This window comes from Pseudochaenichthys georgianus, chromosome 10 (genome assembly GCF_902827115.2).
Source record: "Pseudochaenichthys georgianus chromosome 10, fPseGeo1.2, whole genome shotgun sequence".
In the NCBI taxonomy this organism is placed as follows: domain Eukaryota; kingdom Metazoa; phylum Chordata; class Actinopteri; order Perciformes; family Channichthyidae; genus Pseudochaenichthys; species Pseudochaenichthys georgianus.
In genome coordinates, this window is record NC_047512.1 from 17,250,699 (window position 1) to 17,274,464 (window position 23,766).

Sequence of the window (23,766 nt, forward strand, 5' to 3'; positions counted from 1 at the left end):
ACAGTTTAATAATAATTTAAAATATATATATATATTACATGTTTTGTGATAATTTTTTCTGCTGTCCCGAAAACGTACCAAACCGTGACCTAAAAACCGAGGTACGTACCAAACCGAAATGTTTGTGAACCGTTACACCCCTAGTTCCTACATTTGTATTGCTAAAGATGCTTTAATGGAGCAGCATAGATAAAAGGCTTTCCAACCTTTATTTTTTATTTCAGCAAACTTATTTAAGCAACAGCAAGATGTACTTTTGGATTTCAACGTTGGCACAATATGAAATACTAAAAGGTACAGGCTAAATAATGATCCCCATTAGAACAGTTATACCTCTTAAAATTAAGTACCTCATGAAAATACTTCCTGAAGGTCAGCGCTGCATATGCATAAGACGCAGCTCCCAACGGACACAAACCTCCCATTAAGGAAACTCAATGTTTTATAGCTGCGTTTTTTTTTTCCAAACAAAGCTTTTGAGCTTTCATTAACCATCACGCGTTAAGTGCCTGTATCTTGTGTGCAGAATCCAACCCCCCAGTGAACACTGGCTTTAGAAATATAAGGTTTTCATCAGGCATACTGAGTGTACAGAGACAGATTCATCAAGGCCATTAACTGCTCCGCTGCTCACATTAGCCTGTTCACTTCATCCCAGAGTAAGTAGACTACATAGCCAACTGGGAAATTATCATGTGGTTTGCTTAAACACAAATAGAGACAAATATGGCGTCCTCATTTTCCATTTTCAAAGGACACATCCTGCAGCTATCAAGTTCAACAGCCTGCGTGTGTATATATCCTTGAAGGGTTTTAAAAAGCAACTCTAAATTGTGCACCATACATCTTAATCTAGACTATGGGGACTGTGTGTGTATCTATTTTAGATTTGGTGTTTTAACTGGTTCCACAAATGGAAACTGTTTAATTAGTTGTGCAGTTTAGTGGGGTCGTCAGGTGGTTGGTGTGGGATGAAATTGGGCAGAGTGTTGTGAGATAAATTGTCCTTTTTATAAAACAGCTCCAGGCTGGTTTCTAGTTTGTGGCATAGTAAACTGATTTATATGTGCAGGGTGCAGCTAACATGCCTAATGAAAACAGCTCGCTATGGGAGAGAATGCTAAGTAGACATTGTTTTCTAAATGCATCGACTTTGTGATTGGCATTTAAGGAGAAATTAGATAATGGTCTGTTCAAGGACAGTCAAGTTGTTTCAGGTTTTTTGAACATTATTAAATGCTATACCCTTTTTATTCCATCTCTTTGTGATTCATTGATTGATGTCTAATACTTCAAAATCCTCTCATGTTAGTATTTTGGAGGGAAAGGCTTTTAAGTGGCTTTGAAGTTAAATCATAAATCAAATGAAGACTTTTAATTGGATATCATCAGTCATGTATTAAAAGCAGATGTCACCATTAATGACGGTAACTGTCGTTTTAAAACAAGTCCCCTTAATTGGCTGCACTGTTTGGTCCAAAACGACCCGTACACTGCGTGCACTAATCTCAGCCTACTGCAGGCAAAATGTCTGCCTGCATTGGCCAAAATGAGAAAATTGAGCATCAGCAGCATTTCCACAGCTCACTGCCATTGCCCATTAGACATCACTACGTGAAGCTCTATCTGTATAATGTCGAGGCTGTCCTTAAAACTTTTTGTGATGGATTTTCAGAAGAATTGCTAGGGAGAGTGTGGTGGGGAAGAGGAGGCTGAGGAAATAGGAAGCATTAGGGGGCAAGTATCAGAGCGGGAGTGACACTAATCATTTAAGAGAGGGATGTGTCTGAAAAAGATGTTTGTCAGAGTTTAAGGTTAAATGAGGGAAAGAAAACACACTGATTGCTGTTATAAGTGTGTTTCAGTACATTGTTGAAGAAATGGCAACACGTTTCATAGCAGATATCTCCCTTATTAATTGCCAACGTTTATGCAACTTGGGAATATTAACCTACAAGAAAGTGATTACACAATGTACAGTCTATATACACATAACCTGTTTAAGGTCGAGTGGATACACCTTGACACAGAATCAGTTTTCTTTCCTACTCGATCAAAAAAGACTCTTTGAGTTTATTTCCTTTTATTCTATTGTCCCCATGGCTTTTATGCTAATAAGTGCAGTTTAGGCATGCTTATTAGACATCTCTAAAGTCTGACACAGTCAAGTGTCTAGGCAGGACACTCATTCAAATTCAGACATCATAGAAAAAAACTCTTGACTTCTTATTCCATTGTGAAACATTAATTAGCTAACTAATATCACACTATACAATTTATAAAAAAAAAAAACATTGTATTGGTATGTGGTGTATGTATGGAGAATAGATGAGAATACATTGGAACTAAAACGTCTGATCGATAAAATGATTGGCAAATACATTTACAGAAAATAATTGGCAACAACTTTGATAATTATTTAATGATTTATAGCATTATTTTTTTAAACTTTAATGGCAAAAGTGTTTTGGTTCCAGCTTCATAAACAATTGTATTTTTTGATTTTCTTTGTCTTTTATAATACAATGTATTTTGTGGCATTAGTCGGGCATAACAAGCAATTCCAACTAAATTAGAGGTGTTCAGTAATGAGTAAAATACATCAGCCTCTCACTTTGAAAAATGTGTTATTGTCTTTCTACAAAACATTTCCATCATATTTGTTTTTCTAATTTCTTTCTCTCTTGTGATAATTCTCACGCCAGTAGTGAGGAGCAGAGGCAGTAATAAAGAGAGCAGCTCGCATAAATTGGGCAGCTTACGCATTTAGTGTTGAGGTCAAATACATCCCTGACTGAGTCTTCACTGTGCGTCTTTTCTGTTGTACTGGTTGTTTCTGCACAACAGAGAGCACAGAGAACGTCTCATTCCTCAGGGGGACAGAAATCACTCTGCTCTTGTGAGCCAGTCAATGACAACTGTGTAGCCTACAGGCACGCAGCAGTATGTGACTTTCACTGTGGCTCTGTGCAGTCCAAATACTCTCCCTGTTTTGTTTTCCTCTTTGCTTTCTGCTCCAACAATCACATATTAGCATATATTTTCTTTGCTGTGTGGAACAGAAGAGAAGGCTGAAGATAAAACAACTACATAAACATCTATATGGAAACATATCTGCATTGAGCTCAGGGCTACTTAAGGCTCCAATAAAACTATTCCTGACATGGGACAATTTGTATGCAACACATCTGTTACAGAAAACTGTACAGATGTGCTTTAAGCAATTCTTGTTCTGCAGATGGAGGTGATGCATGTACAGAAAAGTGGCAAATGGTATGTGTTAGAGGTCACCTTTACTCACAATTTACTGATGGATGTGAAACATGGAGAGTAATATCTGGAACTACAGGCGTGTTTCCTTGCATACATCTTAGCTTTGACATGAGGTACAACAAGAGGAGAGTAGGGCATGACACAAAGGACTACGCCTCTGGTTAGAGTAAAAGCATCATTGGCTGTTTTGCCGTTTGCATCAAAAAGTACCAGAACAAATTAAATCTATTTTTTTCCAAATTATCCTCCAGATGACCTTCGAGCTGCACTTTCACAAATTTGAAACATTAAAGTGGGTGGCAGCGGGAAATTGACAATATCAAATCTCCATTTGGATTCACCCTTTGCCCATCAGGCTGTGCAGAATGATTTGGAAAATGGAAAGCAAAAAAAAGTGACAGCTGTGATACTTGGCAGCGAGCTTGCTCCGTGCAGTGTAGGGAGCAAGGAGATAGGAAGTGAGGGAGTAGGAGCTAGGGATTCATAGTTATGAGGCTGGGGACCAAAGTCTGAGTACTTTGTAATCATGTGGCTGTCTAACCCCAGTGTTGGCGAGGTTGATGAGCATGCGTCCCTGCTGACACACACGCTCTCTATATATCCACTCCGCTGAATATTAATATGGAGGAGAGAATCCCTCCGAGCCCCATTGTCAGACGGCACTATTGTTCTCTGCTGGCCTCTGCCTCGCCGTGTGTGTATGTGTGTGTTAACTGTTAATGCGTAAGTTGCTGTCTACATTGTGTGTTTATGCATATTAAGCCAATGTCTTCCTCTCATGTGTGTGTCGGCTGCAGCTGAGCAGCAGTTAACGCGGCAGTGAGGGAGACGAGGGGTGTGTTTGCGGCCCTCCATGGCCCATATAGACAACTGGCCTGAGAACACTTGGACCAGCCACCAGGGCCCAACATTGGCAATTATTTCACCTAGAGGCACTATCTGTATAATGAACACTCATTAAAACGGCCGTCTGTGTGCACGTGTGCGTGCATGCAAATGTGTGTGTGTAATTTTAGAGGCGCAACAAATATATGGCAGCACACATGCTTGTCTTTCAATCAAAGTGTAATGTGCTGTTTATGATGTTTGGCTGTGCATGTGTGCTCATGGATGTGTGTATTTACACATTTCTTTATGTTTGTGAGCACATCTGTGAGTGTGTGTGTGTGTGTGTATCTGTATGGATTTATGTGTGTGTGTGACTGTTTAACTACCCCGCACACGTAACCTCGTCATCTCTGCCTCCCTGTTTCTCATTTACTGAGCGAGCGCCAGGGAGAAAGCAGTGTGGGGGAAACGAGAAAACAAGTGATAGGGGGGAAGGAGAGGAAGGGAGAAAGAGAGATGGTGATATAGAGGCAGAGAGTAGGACCACCACGGAGGAGGGTGGTGGTCCATACAGGAAAAATGAAGTGAGGGAAGGAGAGATGGTACGGCAGAAAAGAGGGGGAGATAGAGAAGCAGGAAGAAGGTAAAGGGGGGGGGGCAGAGCAAGAGGCGGAGGAGGAGGCAGCAGATTTATGAAGCCATTGGAATGTAATTTGGAAGCAGAAATTACTGTCAGCCTGAGCAAGGTTTAAAGTCAGTGAAGCCTGCATCCAGGGCCTGCCTCTGTGTGTTGGTGTGTGTGAGTGACTGCGTTTGGTGAGTATCACAGACAAATGGATAGCAAATGTGATGCAGAATAATACCACAGAAGCTCTGCAGTTACTTGTCATACACACTGATGGCCATATGTGTGGGTGTATCTGCATGGGCTTCTTTTACTACTTCTCCACGCATGGGCGACGTGACTACACGGCATGGGAACATAACCCTGCATTCATATTTAACAGCTCATATTTCATCTATGCTTGAAGACACAGATACACACACACACACACACACACACACACACACACACACACACACACACACACACTTGCACACACACAGGCACTGAATTCCTGTCAGAGTCTGAAGGCCGTAACTCCGGCAGACTCAGTGGGGGGTGTCAGCGTGGACAGAGCGAAGGCTGGAGGGAGCTGAGTGCGAGAGGAAAAAGACAGAAAGAGAGTGTCAAGGATAGATGGAGAAAGGTAGAGGTGGGAAATGGAAAAAGAGAGAGAGGCAGAGACATGAAGAGGGGCTAAAAAGAAGAGTGTGAGGGATGTGACTAGCTTTCTAACACAGCAACACACAGCTTCCATTTAGCATGAGAGGGAGGGGCAGAGAGGGAGAGAGATGAGGGAAGCGACAGACGGGGATAATCAGCAAAGATCTGAAGGGAGGCACTCGGCTGTAACACACCCCCGGAGTGTGTTGGCTTTATTTCTGCCGCACATTTTTCCCGGACTCCTCATCAATTAGTTACAGTAGGGAAACGAGTAAAAGAAAGAGACTAGTGTTTTTATAAATCCTTTTTCTCTCCTTTTTTCTTTTTTTCCCCTCAATGCTTCTTGACCTTTCTGTGGCTCTCAGCCCTGAGCACATTTGTTTCTACTAAAGACATGTCTTTAGAATAATCACGTTCATATCATTTTCATTGATACTGTATGAGTCATTTTATAAAACAGCTGTCGTTTTGAGTATACATCAGTAAACAGGAGTAAATATTGCAGTTGTTTGGGAATGCTTTCAGAAAGTGTATTAATACACATTTGGCATGTGTGATTATTTACAGCATCAAGATGGTGTATGTGTGGTAATTACTCAAAATATACGAATTTCAATGTTCATTGTAACACTGTGGCTTATCTAATTTCCAACTATAGCGTAGCTCACATATTTCTTGATGACATCTTGCTCTTGTTCTCATTGAGGCTGAATGCACTTTTTTCAGTCTTTTCAGACATAAGCATCTGCAATATGACTGAAATTGAATGTAAAGGTCTACAACAGGAAGGAATGACGCTCGTTGACTTGTTGAAATATAAAATATTGCCAACCTTATCCTTTAAGCTGTGGACAACTGCCCTTGATAATCTGATTGGAGGAAACGTGGACACTCACGCCGCCTAAACTGGAACTGCTGAGTGCATTATCCAGATTTGGAGCAGAAAATAATATTACCAAAAAGAAATCAAGCACAACAAGCCTTACAACAGCCCTCTAGTAAACTGAGCATTAATCCGCCCCTGATTCCGTCTCAGTCACTCGGAAATGGAACAAATATATTTAGAGATGTAAGTGCACTTTCTTACTCAGCAGGACATAACAGCGTCTAAGTGGCAGTGATGCCATGATGTTCTTAGCACTTTTATCGCATATCTGATCCATTTAATGTGACAACAACTGTGGTTTTACTGTAGTTGTCAAATATAATCCACAGTGAAATGCCATTCCTTTTTTTGCAATTTAAAGCGTAGCACTGAAATCCCCTAAAGTATGACGGAATGTGAGGAAGTGCACTTTACAGCAATGTTGTTGTTAAACACTTGGAGAGGGAAAAAAGTCCTAATGCTGATAAATGTCAAAACAAACGTGTTTAACATTTTGCATTTCCAGCTCCATGAGGCTGATCTGTGCCTGGGTGGTTTGTGCGCCACCAGCCTCCATCAACAGCTGCTCCCGTAAAATGGAAACCGCTCAAACACACATGCAACGTTTTTCACATCTTTTCCACACTTACAGAAATAAAAACACCCTCACAGTCTCTCTTACATGCTCACACACACTGTGTTGCTCTTTCGACCTGTGACTGACTTTCTCTCTTTCTCACACACACACACACACACACACACACACACACACACACACACACACACACACACACACACACACACACACACACACACACACACACACACACACACACACACACACACACACACTAGCTCTCAGTTCTTTGTTCTTGTAGCCAGTGATAATGATAGCAACACCATTATGCACTGTGACAACACCACCTCCTACTAGTCTGCACAGCAGTTCACAACGTGGTTCAGTCTCTGCCTTGCTGCATCTCTCGGCTCTCACTCAGAATAGTGTTGAGGTCAATTAACTCTGAATTTGCTTATACAGGCCGACTTCTTCTGGCAGCTGGAAGGTGTTAAGTGGCATCTGTAGATTATTTTGAGATTTTCAACAAGTCTTTTTTTTATCCTCCTCCTTTAACACCTTCTTTTCTTGTTTGCCTTTTTTCATTTAGATTCAGTTTTACTTGGTCTCCATCTATTTGCCAGTTGTCCTTTATCTTACATTGGCATCTGTGTTTCTTTGACAATAAATTAATTTAGATGTATGATTATAAATGGTATACATTTATTATTATTTTTTTTGTCTACCTCAAACCAAAATATATTCAGTTTGATATAATATAAAACAGAGAAAAACATTTAAGGAAAATAATATTTGGAGAAACTGAGAACGTTTTCAGCTGTTGTTGAAATGAGAACTTACTTACTAACAATAATTTGTTATCTAAGTAGCTGGTGGTTATTTTTCTGTCTGCCCACAAGTTGGCTTTCCTTTCCTTATCTGGGATCATATTGTCCACTCATCTTTGGTCAACAAAGGCTATAATCCACTTTGTAACAATAGTGCTCCAGCACATTGCACGTGATAGGCTAAGGGGTGGGACATCTATAAGTGGTTGACCAATCACAACAGAGCCGGCCAGCACAGGCAGTTTGAGATCAATAAAGAGATTTTTGAACATTAAAGCATATAAACATGTCATAGTAGAGGCACGAAATACATATATGAATCTGAAAATGGTCATAATTGTGCACCTTTAGAGCTGTTGTCAATCAATCGATCAATGTTTATTTATATAGCCCAATATCACAAATGTTACATTTGTCTCAGTGGTCTTCACAGTGTGTACAGAATATCAGTATGACAATACGACACCCTCTGTCCTTAGACCCTCACATCGTACAAGGAAACACTTCCAGAGAAAACCCACAGTTTAAAGGGAACATGGGAGAAACCTCAGGGAGAGCAACAGAGGAGGGATCCCTCTCCCAGGACGGACAGACGTGCAATAGATGCCGTGTGTAAATTGAAAAGATAATATATTTGCAACATAGGTAGTCCAAATGTTTGGAAATGCATGTCTATAATAGGAAGATGAATCCACGAGGATATCCATCCAGGACTTATGATCCTGGATGGTGACTGTTGCGGTCAGTTTATGTTTCCAGACCGACAGTCATAAGCACATTTGAATGCACTAAATGGTCTATGTGTTGGGATCAGGTTAATTGAACATTGTTAAGAAATGTAAATGCAAGTTTCAAATTGTTTTAACAAGGAACATTTCTATATCGTTCAATTTTAGTATTTGTATCGTCAACCCTCCTTTTTACATGTACTTGCAGTTCATTTGAGTTCAGTTCTGGTGTATTGAAGGGAATCAAAGATCTAAAGAACTTAACTCACATTAAATCACCTCTATCTGTCTGTGTATGACTGAGGTGGCAATGTTCCCTGCTTTGTTTCCTTTCTTTCTCTCCAAGTCTCCTCCTCTACTTCTTCTGCACAGTAAAGCCGGGACAAAACTCCAGCAGTGATAAGACAAGAGCAAGCCACTGAAAGCAAAGCAGTGCAAATGGGAATGTTCAATAGATGGGTCCTGAAACCTATTGTCAGAGTGAGAGAGAAGATGAATAAGGAGTGAAAGAGGGAGGATAAAGAAGAAAGATGGAAGGAGGGGAGCATAGATGGAGGCGGACAGCGAGACAAAGTGAGCTGTAGAGTTTTTGCCCTGGAGGAAGCCAGTTTCCAAAGAGGGAATGAACAGCCCAGTAAACGAGAAGGAGGAGGAGGGATGGAGACGGACTAAAGAGTGAGAGGGAGGAGAGGAGGTGAAAAGGGAGGACAGCAGTGAGGATGCGGTAGAGGAAAAAATGAAAAAGGATGGTGGTAGAGGAAGACATGGATGGACAAACACAAGCAGCACCCAGAGCACAGGTGTTTTGCATAAATATGGTGCGAATAATAAAAATGCTGGCGGCTTCATTTTAAATACAGCAGCTAATAATTAAAACAGTCAGACCTCACACTGTGGGCTACAGAGACAGCGCAGAGATTTTATATGCATAAGCCGTAAATAAACGGTTTTATCTCTTACGGTAGGGGGCTCTCTGAGGGCTGCGGCCTTGGGTGCTGAGAATATATTCACAGCTCTGTGAGCTTCAGTTCACCCACTCACTTCACCTGAAATACGGGTTAGACAAATATGCAGGTTTAATGACGAGTATTCATGTTTTCCAACTGACCAAAAACGTCCATATCTTTCAATTAAAATGTGACACCATTTTAAAGGCAAATAGAAGCTCTGAACAAAAATTATTCTCTGTTTCTCCCAGTATATTAATCTAGTCAGGACTGAAAAGCCTTCAGCAGCGGTAATTAGCCTAGGGGACACTGAAAAGCCAGAGGAACCCTCACAGATGAAAGCTTTAAGGTGGGTTGGCATCTCCTCAAGGCAGGTTTCACTGCAGGTTTTACACACTGACACCCCTGGAGCTGTGAGTAAAATCCTCCCACACCACGCTAGAATGATTTCTCGGCTTAACCGCCTGGGTTAAAGAAGATATAATCGTAAAAACATGCATTAAAAAGTATCCTCCATCACGTCAACAGTAGACCATGTGACCTAGGTAATGTCTCGGTGAAACATAAACAGCTTTAATATCAGCCTGTTATTATGGGCTAACACTGCTCTCTATCAGCACAGCAGGTGTGCATTAGAAATATCTGCACAACCAAAACTTCACACCCTGCAATATAATGTGCCAGGAGATGCTATGATATATCTCTCAGCAAAACACACTTTCCCACACTCTGCCCAGCATGCCAACACATCGTCTCATGACAGTATGTGGATAAATAATCCCATTAAATATGATTGAGGGTTTTTCCAACTCATAGCATTTACACTCTCTCTCCATCTCTTTCTCTCACTCTGTGTCTCGCTCAGAATGAGGTATGCGCGGGAAGTATCTTCCGACAGGCAATTTACAGGCCGGACACCTCTCTTTCTCACACACGCACATGCGCGCACACACACACACACACACACAAACAAAGCAGTCCACCAGAAGGCACTCTTAGATAGGTCACAATAACTCTCGCTAGCTTGACCGTGGCACCTATGCTTTAGGAGCAAAATCCCCGGAGTCTTTTGTGTTTGCTCCTGGTGACGGAAGAAACAAGTCATTCTAAATTCAATAAAATGTGTAGTGCGTGCGGTATCTTGGTAATACACAGGCTTGAACCAGGCTTTTTTGCCTCCCAAGCAGCAACACTTCATATCTCTCTCTCTCTCTCTCTCTCTCTCTCTCTCTCTCTCTCTCTCTCTCTCTCTCTCTCTATTATTTCTTGTCACTTTCCATTTCATTATTATTCTGGGAAGACACGCATTTTTTGAAAAAGAGGAAACACTTCCATGTGAAAGGTGCTGTTGCTGAGTTAAATGAGTGAACTAAAACCGATGTATCTCCTGCCAGTCAGTCATTCAATCAATCAATCCATCAGTCGGTATGTTTTGCGCTGTTTACCTTTGTTCCTCATTATGAAGAGACAATGAGCACACTCCAGGAAAGGTTACAAGGTAATTATCAAAGCTTATCTAAGCACCGAGTCGAGCCCGATCCCGGCAAACCTGAGATCAATACATCGGGTCAGTCTCATATTCTTGCCAGTCGCCCTCAAAATCGAGCACCATCTTGACATCTTGAGAGCGAGTGTATCACTCTCCAAGCTGAACTCTGTAATTGGCTTTTGCACATGCTTATTTCATTCTTTATCATTTTGGAAAGCGTGGCAGTGCTTTCCATTCTTTGTTGCCATGGTAGGTTGGAGATAGTTCAGCACTTGGTTCCACTTACACTCTTGTTTTTGTGCAGTGGTTTTGGTTCTTTGGTATTTAAATTATATTTAAATGCTTTGGTCTAAAGTTGGTTTGGGTTTACAACATTTTCTTTTTTACTTTTCCTGCCATAGTGTTGAACTGTTTGTGAAGAAATATGAACATGCATTCACAGTCACACAGGCAACAAAGAGAGAGCCAATACAAAAGAAAAACATATCCTAACTATAAGCGTAAGCAAAGGAAGAGCTTTGCAACTTAAAAGGTAGCAATGATCACATATCCCACATATAAGGTTTAAATCAGACAAATAAACACTATAATTATATCTTAAATCCTACAGTTTGTCATCAAGCTGTGGACAGTCAAACATATTTGCCAGCAAATCCCATAATCGAAAATTCAGCTTTTATCAAAACACAAATTAATTAAATGCGCCGCATGTCGTTGGGACACTAATGTTTGCTGCAGTCATCACACTCAGACTGCTACAACAGATGTGGGCTGTGGTGCAACTGATACAAAAGTGTAAATGAAGACAATCTGTGGCTCTTGGCACGATGTCGCCATTTATGTTCTGCATTTTGGGCTAATATTAAAGAGGGCCAGCAAAAGGGTTGGGAGTTTTTCTCTTATTGATCTGGTTACGAGTCATACAGTTATCAATACATCTGGAATTCTTAATTTTGAGTCACATTAAAACTTTCATGTCCTTATTCCACAAATAATAATAATAATAATAATACATTTTATTTTTAGGCGCCTTTCATGACACCCAAGGATAATAGGCAACAGAACATGATAAAAACACAAACAGGAAATCATGGAGGAGACAGTCAAGTGGACACAAATGAAACATAATGGGGAGCACTACAGTGAGTAAGCAGATTTGAACAGGTGGGTTTTTAATTGGGATTTGAATATGGTGATTGTGTGTGACTGTCGGATGTGCGGGGGAAGGGAGTTCCAGAGTCTGGGAGCAGTGCAGCTAAAAGCCTGAGCACCCATGGTGACGAGGCGTGGGGTGGGGACGGTCAGCAGACCAGCAGAGGAGGAGCGGAGGGAGCGAGAGAGGGTGTACTCCTGCTAAATATATAATACAGCTAAATAAAAGACAAATCTATCACAACATTAAATATCCATGTTCAGAAATTAGATGATGAATGGCTCTTATTCCCAACATAATCAGGAACCCCTGGCCATACTGTAGGTGCATACTTTATTAATTTATACATTCATACATGTCTCTCTCCATTAGCTGCCTCAGCCTTTGATCCAAGCTGGATCAAAAAGAAATCACTCTGCATCAAATGAACTCATCGAGGTGATCACATCTTTGGTCTTTGCTTTCATTTTACCCCTGGCTCTATTTTCTCTACAGACTTTTTCATCTATTTGTGAGACATTCTCGTCCGTGACAATCAGAATTGTCAGAAATTCAAGCTCTCTGTGGTAGTGACTGATTGTTAAATTGTAATCCTTTCACATTAAATAGAAGTATAAAAGCTTTTTAACAGTTCAATGAGCTGCTAGTGCTTAATGTAAGTGTTTTTATTTTAACCTGTTAAGCCTTGAGCCTGTTTTTCAGGTCTAAGGCTAGAAAATGACATTCCCAGAACAAATGACAATATCTTCGCTTCTAAAAGGGGTAAATTAGTCATCTTTTTTCTCAAAGTAATGATAAACCTGTCAGTTGGATGTAGAAAAGTCAGAATCAATATAGATTTTTTTTTTAATTTTAAAGTAAATTCAGATTGAACATAGTAAAACATTTTAAATTATAGTTTCCTTCCAAAAAAAAACCATTTCTTATAGTGAAAACCACCCTTGAATGATGGGATAGTAAAAGTAAAAGCTTTAGGAATCCAAACTATAACATAATAAGTACCCTGTATCAAGATTGATGCAAAACAAGTGACATTTGACCTTTTTAGAGAGATCTAGAAAAAAAAACACTTCTGGGGTCATTTGGGTGCATTTTCCATATCTCTGGCCCCCCTCGGTCGATTTTGATGATTGACAGCTCTTTTTAACCGTTAGAGCCAATAGAATCGAGGGGAAGTTCCTAAAATGTTGTTTGAATGGAATAAAACATACTAAACATTTTAACTTACGGTACAAGTATTTGTATCACTTGCAGCTGTTTAAGAGCTAGGTAAGGAACCGGTCCTCTGAAGTCATCGCTGCAGCTCAAACTAAAGCTTATCTCTGAACTTGTCTCTGTATAACTCCGAATCCCTCTGACCTCCCACACTGCTCCTCTGATTCAAGAGAAGGACACACACACACACACACACACACACACACACACACACACACACACACACACACACACACACACACACACACACACACACACACACACACACACACACACACGCACACACGCATGATCACAAACTCAAAAATGCCCAAAACACCAAAATACAGCATAACTCAGCCTAATGCAATACCATTTTGTGTGTGTGTGTGTGTGTGTTTGTGTATGTTTTCATGGCTGTGTCTCAGAAAGCCTTCTAAATTGTTAAGACCTTCCCTTGTGTATTGCAGCTCTGTAATGTCGGTAAATGGCATCTATGGTAGATGGATTTATTTCAGGTTTTCTGAGGATCAAATTTGTTATGTTTTTTTCAGGGCAGTCTCAGCCATAACATGGCATAACCCTATTTATATAAAAGCCTTGTTTGTTTCAGAGCCATACTGCCTCCTACAATAGATTGCATAAGGCACAAACTAGAAAGTCAATAACTAGAATTACAGAAAATCTATTTCAAAATGCAGTTCTTGTTACATGCGTTGCTCTTTTTATCTTAAACTACAGATTGCTCTGAATTTCAATCAAAGAGGCAAGGTGAAAGGAAGGATTAGATTTGACTCTTTAAAAAAAATCTACATTATTTATCTTATCATTATGTTTATGGCTATGCCTAATGATGAAACTACAGAAACTTCGTTGTATTTTCAACACACTTTTTGCAGTTTTTCTTAGCCTTCTCTGAACTCTGAGCTGATGGTATTACCACAAATCAATTTACAATATGTGTCTGAATACCCTATCTGGATAGGGAAAATGTATATTAATGCAAGAAGTAAAATAAGAAAATCAAGTATTTATTTTGTAGTCTTGTGTCTGGCTTGCGTTTTCTGTTCCAGACCAACTCCTGACTCCTGGCTCTTTAGTTGCTAAATGCTCAGCTTTATTCACCAGCCAGTCATCTGTCTGCCGTTTGCTGTTGAGCAGGTTTTATATGAAGGTTTCTTTAGAGCTTTTTCTCTGTCAAACAGATGCCTGCTACAGCCCAAAATATAAGAGTGAGCCAGAACAGTTTAGTCACACAGCTGAAACTAACTGTAGAGCTGTGTATAGCTAAGAGGAGCTGCAGATCCAGGGAATAATGCTCTGTTCATCACTACAAGCTACTCTGTCACATTGTCATTTGATTAATTAATATCATACAATTAATAATTAAAGCTGCTTTAAGGTAAACAATATTACCCAGCAAGTTAACAAATCTCAAAGCTATACACATGGTAGCAGAAGCTAGCAAATCTTTCCTTTTTTAAATAAATATTTTTTAAATAGTAATGCCTGACGGTAGAAAAGCTCCCCGTTACATAGGGCGTACCATGTACACACTGCATAACTCATTTGCATTATGAGATCAGATCACAACATCGGCAGCCTATTAACACCAGGAGGCTCATGTATTGAATGTGATTATCCAGATACAGATCACATGTTAAGAGGGGGTGTAAATGTGGCCTCTGCCATTTATAATGAAGCAGCCTGTTGCCCTTTGCAAACTGGATGTTGTCTTCACTACATTTGCTATTCACTTTTTTCTAATGTAAATATAGATCCAGAATATAATGTACATTGTAGAGATACAGTTTAGAGAAAATGCAAAAAAGCATTTTAAGCTCACAGTATGTGATCCAGGAGGCAAATGCATTTATTCTAGTCTAGGGCAGTGTTATCTACAATAATGTTGTTACTGCCATGACACGCAAAACTAAGATAAGTCTAAACTGAAATGTAAAAAACAAGTTAAGGTTGTCGTTAACTGATATTATACTATCCAATTCACTGTTTCCAACTAAATTAAATTAGTTTTTTTGCTGGTATTTGTTAAAGGTGAGAAAATCCTCAATAAATCACCCTGGTTGCTGTCTCAGTCTGGGTCTCTGTGAAGCTCTTCTGGACACAGTCATGAAATCATTGTTTCACGGGCGAGTTGAACTCTACATCAATGACTGCAGTGTTTAAGGGTGGGATGCCTGGAAACATTAATACGCAGGTATATTTTGAAACCCATATAAATAGAGCAGGCACCTCCTACCCCAAAGGTAGCAACACACTACCTTCACATAAACCTGCAAAAATGCTTTGATTTAATTATTGTGCTTTGGATACTGCTTTTTTTACATTTGTTTTTGATGTATGCCATGACAATGAAGATGACAAGACCATTTCTTATCTTTCTTAACAATGACGCAGGACATGGTATGGTTTCATTCCTTTGACTGATCAGTGTATAAGTCCTGTAATTATAAAACAGCCATGAAAAGGCCATAGGCCAGACAAGGCCATTATTGACATCTTACATTTTTACTATCATATATTGATTTGGATGGGTACCAATTCCAATATTGAATCATTAATAAAATGTAATGTTAACACTGTGCCAAAGGTGACTGGCACTGATATGCTAAGTAACAGTCCTGGTTTCATACTGCTGAATTATTTACATTTCGCAGTGAAACATTAATGCTGAATGGCATGACTGTAGGCGTGATACAACACCGGGGACATACTTTGAAATGGATGTAAATCATCAATCCCTAATTTAAAAAAAATCTGAGCTACACTTTAAAGTTATGAAGATGATGTAAAATAATGAAGTTATAAATGAACAGAATCGGACACTCTCCAGGTAGGCACTTTAGATAAGAAGGTCAAGTAGCCTCAGGAAAGCAGACATGCTGCTAAAATACATGGAAGCACAGACAGTTATCTCTTCCTCTGGACACCTGCTGAGCTGCCACAGGGCGATGACCCAGTGCCTCCAACACTGCGCACCACTATATGAACACTCGCTGGATGGTAACTGAACAAACCGCTACCAGGGGAAAGTTTGACCACTAGTGTCATGCTACTGGGGTTTTACATTTGACATTATGGAACACAGTTCCTGAATGTGTACAGTTCAGTATTAAAGGAGTGAACTTTTCACTCATTCATCAATTCTAGATACGTCATGGATGTATATAGACAGAACTAGATCCAGAGTTGGTGGCAGGGCCCTGTTCTTTCCTATGAAAGTTGATCGATGATTCATGATGCTAAACTGGCTTGACTTTAGAGAGCAAACATATACCCGGATCATCCAGGATCTTCAGCCCATAGAGCACATTCACTCACATTTTTCTTAAGCACCTCCTCCGATCAGCAGCATTTTGGCTCAGTCAAATGAGGGAAAATAACAACAACAACAAAAAACTAAAAAATTAGGCTTTCAACTAATTTGACATCTTTTAAGACCTATTGATTAAATAAATGCTATTCAAGTGTTCGAAAGAAAGACAAACTCTGCCTTTTTCCTGAGCTCTACAAAGTGTTTGAGCATCTTTCAACTCATTGTTTTGGTGTCATGGTCAGAAAGAGCAGTTCCTGCTCAGCACTAAACATCATTTAGATCAGGGGTGTCAAACTCAATTTCATCGTGGGCCACATTAGCATTATGGTTGCACTCAAAGGGCCGGTTGTAACTATAAAAATATATATTATATATATATATAATATATATATATATATATATATATAAAAATATATATATATAAAATAATGTATTATATTACATTATTGCCTCTGAATTGGATTATTATCGGATAGGATAATAACTTAGTAATTAACTACGCCTGAAAGCAGAAGTCTAGGGCAAATCATTGCAAGTCTCTTCAGTGTGCATGTCACAAAACGAGATGCATTGTGGGACATGTACACTGAACAAAAATATAAATGCAACACTTTTGTTTTTGCTCCCATTTTTCCTGAGATGAACTCAAAGATCTAAAACATTTTCTATATACACAAAATAACCATTTCTCTCAAATATTGTTCACAAATCTGAAAAAATCGGTGATAGTGAGCACTTCTCCTTTGCCGAGATAATCCATCCCACCTCACAGGTGTGGCATATCAAGATGCTGATTAGACAGCATGATTATTGCACAGGTGTGCCTTAGGCTGGCCACAATAAAAGGCCACTCTGAAACGTACAGTTTTGCTTTATTGGGGGGGTCTGGGGGGGTCCGAAAACCAGTCAGTATCTAGTGTGACTACCATTTGCCTCACGCAGTGCAACATATCTCCTTCACATAGAGTTGATCAGGTTGTGGCCTGTGGAATGTGGGTCCACTCCTCTTCAATGGCTGTGCGAAGTTGCTGGATATTGGCAGGAACTGGAACACGCTGTCGTAGTGTTGTCACGATACCAACATTTTGGTTTCGATACCGATACCAAGTCAAGAATTGCGATTCCGATTCTTTTTCGATACTTTTCTAAAAAAAGGGAAACAGTCTTAAATGTAATTATTGTGCTTTATTTCACACCATAACCATAACACAAACGTTTAAACAATGAGAACAATAAACAAAATAAATGACAAGAATTCGTATTAAATCAAATTAAGCATCATCTCAAACAACTTTTTTGTTTTATAAAATATAATTTTTTTAATATTCTATTAACATGTACAGTAATATAAATAATTATTGACAAAATGTATATTGCAGATGTTAGCCACATTGGCAAGTTAGCTAAAAAGATAGCCATATTAGACAGTTATCATTGCCATTAATTGCCTCGTCAAACTACGAAAACGTTCGTTTGTCACAAAATAAATTACACTTGTTGACTTAGATTTGAGGGCATGGGCTTGAGCATGATGTAATTATGTTATCTATCACATTCGCTAACCTGTCTGTCTTTAAATTCTTTAAACAGCTCTAGATGCCGGTCGGCGGGTGCTTAGCTAAGTCTGATGTGTTGGCTCCCTTGGTTTGCAGGGATCTAAAACATTTCTCACAGACAGGCCTCGTGGTGTCCGTAGGCTTGCCCTCACTGTCAGAGATAGAGCTCAAATACTTCCAAATTTCGCTTCTGGCGTCTTTTTTGTCAACAAGCCGAGGCGCAGCCAGCAGTTGCACTCCCACTTGCAGCCATGCTTCTCGTTTTCTCACACGCTCAGACTTAGAACGTGCTTGAGAGGGGCGGGACTGCAGGCACGGCTGCAGGGAGTGGAAGCAGAGCGCTGAACACACACGACTCTTATTAAAACGGCGCTTTCTCACCAGAGTACTTTCCCCCGTCATTCTTAAAGTACCGATACTAATGAAACGGAGGAATCGTACCGTTTTTAAAGGGAAATGGAAACACTTTTCAAACTGCTTTCCATGCGACAATATTACCATTAGGAAATGTATTTATCTAGTCTATTTCCAATGTAAACGATCGAGATACGCGAATTTACTTTTTGAAATACGTGCCTAATGACCATTGCGCTTCCATTGCTCCGGGACTTTTCCAGTGACGTCACTGATTTGGTACGGCTTCCTGGGCCAAAGCTCAATAACAAACAACATGGCGTGCAATGCACCAGTAGTTTACATTACAAGAAAACGGTCGTCGTCAGGAGTTTATTGTATTGCCCCAGGCTGCACAAATGGATTTTATACGAAGAAGGAAGAAGTACATTTCCATAGGCTGCCACTAAAGGATGAGAAGCTGCTCAAAGTCCAGTCTGGATGCTTGGTTCAATACAAAACATTGGATTTGAAGCCAGGATCTGTTCCCACAATATTCGATTTCTCAACGTATGCAGTCGGGAACACCGACCGTCCCAGCACGTCGGCCGCGCAAGACAATGACAGTGTCAACAAACGTGAAGTTCGAGCCACCAAACGAGTTGCTTCAGCTGCCGAGAGAGAGGTAAATATTGCAGCACTACCAGATTACTAGCTCACACATGTATTTACTGACACAGTGTGACCTCATTAATTAACGCAATCGCGTCCAAACTAAATGGTAGCTATTATTATGACGCACAATAGAGAATTGGGGGTGTTCTATAGCTCAACTAATTAAACTGGCATACACACGCTCATCTGTCGAAAACAGCCCTAAAAAGGCTAGTATTGCTATTGATGGATGGTATTGCAGGACCCAGAGCGCACGGAGCACAGAGCGGACAGCAGATAACGGAATTGCAGTTGTATTGCTTATAGATTATCAGAACATTTCAAAGGGGACACAGCCCCATTGGATATTAACCTATGGATTAACTACATCATCGTTTTTATCGTTGTAATGCCATTGAAGACCAGTTTAGACCAGACAATGAGGAAGGTAAACCGTTAGCCTGGCGTATGTTAGTACCTAGCGCCACTTGTTTTGATGTACGTTTTTGTGGATAACCTCGCGAGTTTGTATCTTTCAGTGTTGAGGTGGGCACCGTTAGATTCTGTGTCTCCTTGCGATCATAAACGATGTGTTGGATGTGCGGCTAGGATAAGTAATAAGGGAGCTAGGAGTGATTTTCGGTGCAGTAATAGGTTAGCATTTTCGCTCGGGGCTAATTCAGAGGCTCACTGTTAGCATTGTGTTTTTTTAATTTTTTTATTCCGGATCGTATGCCACTCTATTCGACCGAATCGGTTCATAAGCATAGGCCATGGGATGCCTGGTAACTGTAGATGCTTCCACATCAATGTCATCTCCCGACGAATAGTCAAATTCATCGTTCAAAACGTCGATCTCATTGCAAAATTCCTCCATCGCTGCCATATCTGCTACGTTGTGTTGACTTTCGGTGGAGCGAAAACACAGCCAGTGACGTCACCATTTAGGACTCCCCTAATGGCGGCGGCCTGGTCCCGGAATTCCCCACCCGGCCGGCGGATAATTAATTTTCTTTTGGCGAGTAATATCATATACAATAAATATTACGATCAATATCCATTGTAAAATGAATAAACTACCGGAATATTATAACTGTAATTGGTGTTTCCTTTCCCCTTTAACGGCAGGGTATCGCGGTACCTTTCAAGTATCGGTACACCGTGCAACACTACGCTGTCGTATACGCCGTTCCAGAGCATCCCAAAAATGCTCAATGGGTGACATGTCCGGTGAGTATGCTGGCCATGCAAGAACTGGGATGTTTTCAGCCTTCAGGAATTGTGTACAGATCCTTGCAACATGGGGCCGTGCATTATCATGCTGCAACATGAGGTGATGGTCGTGGATGAATGGCACAACAATGGTCCTCAGGATCTCGTCACGGTATCTCTGTGCATTCACAATGCCATCAATAAAATGCACCTGTGTTCGTCGTCCATAACATACGCCTGCCCATACCATAACCCCACCACCACCATGGGCCACTCGATTCACAACATTGACATCAGAAAACTGCTCACCCACACGACGCCACACACGCTGTCTGCCATCTGCCCTGAACAGTGAAAACCGGGATTCATCCGTGAAGAGAACACCTCTCCAACGTGCCAGACGCCATCGAATGTGAGCATTTGCCCACTCAAGTCGGTTACGACGACAAACCGGAGTCAGGTCGAGACCCCGATGAGGACGATGAGCTTCCCTGAGACGGTTTCTGACAGTTTGTGCAGAAATTCTTTGGTTATGCAAACCGATTGTTGCAGCAGCTGTCCGAGTGGCTGGTCTCAGATGATCTTGGAGGTGAACATGCTGGATGTGGAGGTCCTGGGCTGGTGTGGTTACACGTGGTCTGCGGTTGTGAGGCCGGTTGGATGTACTGCCAAATTCTCTGAAAAGCCTTTGGAGACGGCTTATGGTAGAGAAATGAACATTCAATTCACGGGCAACAGCTCTGGTGGACATTCCTGCTGTCAGCATGCCAATTGCACGCTCCCTCAAAACTTGCGACATCTGTGGCATTGTGCTGTGTGATAAAACTGAACGTTTTAGAGTGGCCTTTTATAGAGAACCGCAGTGACGCGTCCTAAAACCCGGAAGTAAGTTAGTATTTTTACCACGTCCGGTTCCTTCGATAAAAAGCAATGCAATTTCTCCATAGGATTTTGGAAAATAGCTCCAAATAAGGTCTGTGTTTGACACAAATTGAAGAGACAGATCACGTTTTGTTCTACGACATTAAATACATCAGCGGTGACCCCGCTGGTGATTTTTGAAGAGTTTACGTGTCTGAAAAACGATGGTTGTTAACAAGTGGCTGAATAGGACTACAGAAGTTGTCCAGGCCGTTTTACGTCATTACGCCGAACACGTAAAACACTCCCGCTAAGTTTGTTTGCCCTGTTCCGCTTGAAAGCAAGTACCTGCTTCCTGCAAACTGTTCAAACAAACACTTCAACTCGTGCCATTTACAATCTGTATGTTTGAATATGGATCTTAAATTGGCGTGACGTTGAAGCAGCGACCCTGCTGTAGTTCCTTTATAGCATAATGTTAGCATTTTGCTTCTTGCGACTAGATTTATGCTTCGAAAATTATAAAAGTAGGATAGACATGTGGATATTATCCGGCTGAACAAAACGTGATCCGTCTCTTAAATGTGTTTCAACCACAGACCTTATTGCGAGCTATTTTCCAAAATCCTATGGAGAAATTGCATTGCGTTTTTGATGAAGGAACCGGAAGGAGTTTACATCCGGGTTTTAGGACGCGTCACTGCGGTTCTCTATTGTGGCCAGCCTAAGGCACACCTGTGCAATAATCATGCTGTCTAATCAGCATCTTGATATGCCACACCTGTGAGGTGGGATGGATTATCTCGGCAAAGGAGCTCACTATCACAGATTTTTTTAGATTTGTGAACAATATTTGAGAGAAATGGTTATTTTGTGTATATAGAAAATGTTTTAGATCTTTGAGTTCATCTCATGAAAAATGGGAGCAAAAACAAAAGTGATGCATTTATATTTTTGTTCAGTGTAATTTATGGGCTATCTGCTTCTGTAAAGGGCATGTAACCGTATAATAAACGTATTATATTCTTTGCAAGCTCTTGCGGGGCCACACAAAATGAAGTTGCGGGCCGGATTTGGCCCCCGGGCCTTGAGTTTGACACCCCTGATTTAGATAATTAGCAACTAGCTGGTGAACATATTGGACTTTTTAGCATCTTAAGAGACAAATAGTTTCCTGATTAAAACCAATACAGGGCTCAAAGGTTTTCAGTTTTTATATAATTTTATGATAATGATTTTGTGATTTAGCTTTTCCACTGCCACAAAAATCTGGAGGTGCAAATTTAAGACTAACCAAATGTGCCAAAAGCAACACCACACAGGGATTATTTTAGTTTTTCAGTAAATCTCATCAGCTTCATCCATCCATGCCACTTTCCACTGCCAGTACAGATTCAATGTTGAGCCTCCAAATCACAAAGCCAACATGGAGAATCTGTCCAGTCCTCCCACAGAACACACAAAAATAAAATTTGCTTTGGAAGATTGTACTCTTGACGAAGATCTACAGTATACATTTTTGTTTTTCAAAGATTGTCAGGCTTTTAGATTAATTTGTTATATTATGGTGGTTGTTTGATTCAACGAAACAATGATGAAGTCAATCTTGACTGAATAATGTAATGGCTATAGAATAATGACACATCTACGTTTTATTGGTTACCTTTTTTCACTTTGCAATTCTGTCTGCATCCTGAGAAATCAAGGCTTGAGTTATGGCACAAAGAAAATGCATTAAAAAAACAGGAAGATGATAGCACTTTTGTTTTTCCAAGTTACCAAAGAGTGCAGGCTTAACATAAGATTTTCCATACTGCCTGGGGTATTAAATCTAGCAAGACACTTGCCTCATGTAAAATGATTAAACACATTGTTTTGTACTATTGTCTTTATCAACTGTGAAGGTCAAGTTGCAGAGTACATTTTTGTGTATACTTGCCAAATGGCTAGTAAATGTTTAAATTCTACCAACCACTCAATACATTACCATTGTTTTTGGCTGGTGAGTGATGGAACTCTACCAGCCACTTGCATATTTCACCAGCATTGGAACACAGGTTGGTGGTTGGTGCTTATTCTGAGCACTGCAAACAGTGAAATAACTTTAGAAAACTAAATGCTGTGTGATTTGTGTTGTTGAATTGCTAAGCTCTGAGAAAAAAAAAAGTGATCCCGTTGTTTTTTGCGGTGGCACATACGACTGGTTAACGCTAGGGGGTGGGTTAAAAGTTGTTATTTTCCATGTCAAGATATCATGAACCTGAATTTGTAGCAAATACAGCAATGCTAATTCAAGAAGAGCAAAACGTATTTAAAAAACGAGATTAATCTTTCAGAATGTTCAATTTAAGAACCACAACAACAAGGTTTCACAAGTGTGATAACAGCCGACTTATGCTATGCTAAGTGTATTGGCACCACTCACATATCTCTTAACATAGAAGCTCAGTCAGCTGAGATCACTCAGGTGCTGATGAGGATTTTAAACAGCATGTTTGCGTCTGAGGCAAAAGCAGCGCCTCTTGTTTGGATGAAAGACGCCTGTTTCAGGAAATGAAAAAATACTGTCATGATGCTCAGAGATGATACTGATGTCTGCAGGTTTTATTTGTTAAATTTTGTTTGGCAATTTATCCATCTGTAAAATGCTATTGTGTTTTTCTTT

The 23,766-nt window shown here is 40.3% G+C and overlaps 2 protein-coding genes across 7 annotated transcripts in view; one reads left to right on the forward strand and one right to left on the reverse strand.

Moving 5' to 3' along the window:
• macrod1 (mono-ADP ribosylhydrolase 1) overlaps positions 1-23,766 on the forward strand; it is a 130,220-nt gene that overhangs the window by 30,925 nt on the left and 75,529 nt on the right. The window lies entirely within an intron of this gene.
• The window catches only part of flrt1b (fibronectin leucine rich transmembrane protein 1b), a 39,026-nt gene that overhangs the window by 8,975 nt on the left and 6,285 nt on the right, over positions 1-23,766 (reverse strand). The window lies entirely within an intron of this gene.